This window comes from Lepisosteus platostomus, chromosome 5 (genome assembly GCF_059453375.1).
Source record: "Lepisosteus platostomus isolate fLepPlt1 chromosome 5, fLepPlt1.hap1, whole genome shotgun sequence".
Taxonomy (NCBI): domain Eukaryota; kingdom Metazoa; phylum Chordata; class Actinopteri; order Semionotiformes; family Lepisosteidae; genus Lepisosteus; species Lepisosteus platostomus.
This window is the reverse complement of record NC_142615.1, coordinates 18,212,156-18,214,896: the sequence shown is the minus strand read 5'-3', so window position 1 is coordinate 18,214,896 and position 2,741 is coordinate 18,212,156. Positions and strand designations below refer to the sequence as shown.

Sequence of the window (2,741 nt, the reverse complement as noted above, 5' to 3'; positions counted from 1 at the left end):
CTTCCTGTCTTACTGTACAGAATTTATCCTTATGGGCAAATCCCATGCCTTTTAATTCAGGTGAATGCAAGTGTCCGTTTCCTTTCTGGAACAACTTGTTTTGAAAGAAATCTATACAGCTTGCGAAAGATGAAACACAAATCTTGCTTATCAGAGAAGAAGAGGTACTCCCAGCAGGCCAGCTAATACCAGCAAAAATTTTTTTTCACCCTAACCCAGAGAATGGAGAAAAGCGAGGCGCCTGTGGCTCTGCAGTGTAATCAGTTCGCGAGTTCGGCGGTTAGCTGAAAGAGTGGTAAATGGAGCTCGCCCCAGCCCGTCCTTATTCTTTTAAAGAGGATAAAAAATTAACTTCGCCGCCATTACTACCAGCTTTAAAAGACTGCCATGGGCACGGAAAAAAACACACTACAGATGACTTTTCTGGAACCGAAGCAGAGATTCCTTTACGAACCAACTGATAAAGCTCAGCCAGTGAATACTGTTAATAGAATGTGAAAGCACGATCAACTTTGTAACTGCAACCACAGGAAAAACAGCAAGAAGCAGCCTCCATTCCCCATTTAAATCTGTCGTGCGAGGCATGCTTTTTGCACGCATGAAGTAAATCCCACGATTGCTTTTGAACTTGGACAAAGTACTTCCAAAGGAGCGCTATGCGCAAAGATTTAACAAGCTCAACCCCCGCCGACGATTTGGTGTGAAGAAGCAGAACATTCAAGTTTCACAGACAGAAGCTGCACGCCAGCACAGCCAACATTAAAACGGAGGGCACACTACGATTTGCATTGACACAAAAGTGATCTGGGCAGACATCGTTCCCTGCATAACGCAAAAAGTGACAAAGCGCTTTTGGGTTGAGAGGACGCAAGAAGGTTTTTGTTTTGTGCCTTGATGTCAAGCTGAGAAAGTATCTTTAAACACTTTGCTTAGTTTCTCGAGAGACTGCCAAAAAGCAGTTCCCTCCCTTTTGTCTGAAGCCAGCTGAAAGGGGGTCTCGACAGAAGCACCTGGCAGCGGTGGGATTTGAACCCACGCCCCCGAAGAGACTGGAGCCTTAATCCAGCGCCTTAGACCGCTCGGCCACGCTACCCGCTTTGTACTGTCTCTTTGTCTCATTACTGTCCAAGCCATACTTTGTCAGGCATTTTCTTTTACTTCAATGGGCATAAAAACTCCCTTGCTTTTAACAGGGCGTTTCATAATTTCTAACTACGAAAATGATTTAAAATGCAACACTTATCATTCAACTAGAGCTTAAAATATCACAAGGATCCTCAAGAGCACAGCCAAGACTGTATTAAAAGATACTTGTATGTATGAACGCTTTCTTTTCCGTATACCGGATTTTATGGAATCACTTCAGAAGGGTGTCAGCCAGTTAGATTCCAGGAATTGGTACTTTAAAGGAAAAATACACACCGGTATTCCATTTCTCCCTAACGATTTTAAGCATCCAAGTATTTAACTACCATGTGAAATAGCATGTGATAAAGTGGTAGTTTTAAGCTTTTCTGCTAATATAATATGGAATCGCATATCTAAAAAATTGAATAACGATATGATTATATTTGTGTACTGTGACAGGGCTGCGTAGGGCTGTTTCGCCTCTCTCTTCATGTGACTTCCCTCGTAGCCCACTGGTCTATGTGCCCGGTTACCCACTCCCGGGTTGTGTGTTCAAATCCAGCTGGTGCTGGACTTTTCTTTTAACAAACATTTCTTCGAAAAAATAGAATAGCGATAGTATGGACAATCAATTGAATTTATTTCAAAATATCACAACATTGATTCTAACATTGATTTAACATTGATTGATTCTAAGTCATTTTTGATAACAATGAATAGTCACCTTCTTTTAGGTTAGGTTGTAATCGTTTTTATTTTTCAAATACGTTTTAGAAAAGTGTAATCTATACCTGCCCAGACTATACGCCTTCCTAAACCCCGCCTTTCACTCCTGTCCTGCTCTTCCCCGCGCACCCCAGCTGGGCGCTCTTCGGCTTCTGCCCGGGACGAATGTATATTTTGATATTTACACCTGGCGCGGCACCGAGGGAGCGTCTGCATTTATAACTTTTTCTTTTTTTTTCAGCATGGAATAAACCTGTTACTTGATTCATATGGATGCCCGATTCCGCCAGGGATTCAAAACATTTTTTATTTCTTTTATATTTATTTTTTTTATTTTTTATTTTTTTAATCGGGTATCAAAGGGAATAGGCAGTATAACCCTGTTCATGCACAAACTGTGGCATGTTACATTGATTTGGGTGTCTCCTCTTGCCAGAAAGCTCTAAATTGCATTTTGAGCGCAGTTTTTGACTTTTTTTAAATTGCATTTTGGGTGCGGACAGCACATAGAATGGTTAATGAACTGCACCAAGAAATTTAGAAATTTAAAATTCTTTAGGTGTGAGGGTAGGAGTGGACTGCAGCAGGCATAATCAGCAAACCAGGAAAACAAAGAACAGGACAGGTGAGACGTGTATCCAAAAAGCGAGTGATCAGAAAAAGGAAATGGTGTTACGCCCAGGTTTTCAACCCAATTGTTTTAACTTGCTAATGCATCAGACACATTTCCTGGCGTATTGTGTTTTAAATAAAATAGGAGTGTCTTTCCCTGGCATTAGCTCATCTGTATGGTGTAAGTTTTATCTGTACCATACCATACAGTATATAGGTACAGAATTCAAGCTGCACCACTGTATCGCTTTGGTAAGGAGACGGACAATGACCAA

General features: G+C 41.3%; 1 non-coding gene across 1 annotated transcript; it reads right to left on the bottom strand.

The window, feature by feature from the left end:
* Positions 1 to 1,011: 1,011 nt before the first annotated feature.
* trnal-aag (transfer RNA leucine (anticodon AAG)) lies at positions 1,012 to 1,093 on the bottom strand. Its single transcript has one exon. It is a non-coding gene; the product is annotated as a tRNA-Leu (tRNA).
* Positions 1,094 to 2,741: the final 1,648 nt, after the last annotated feature.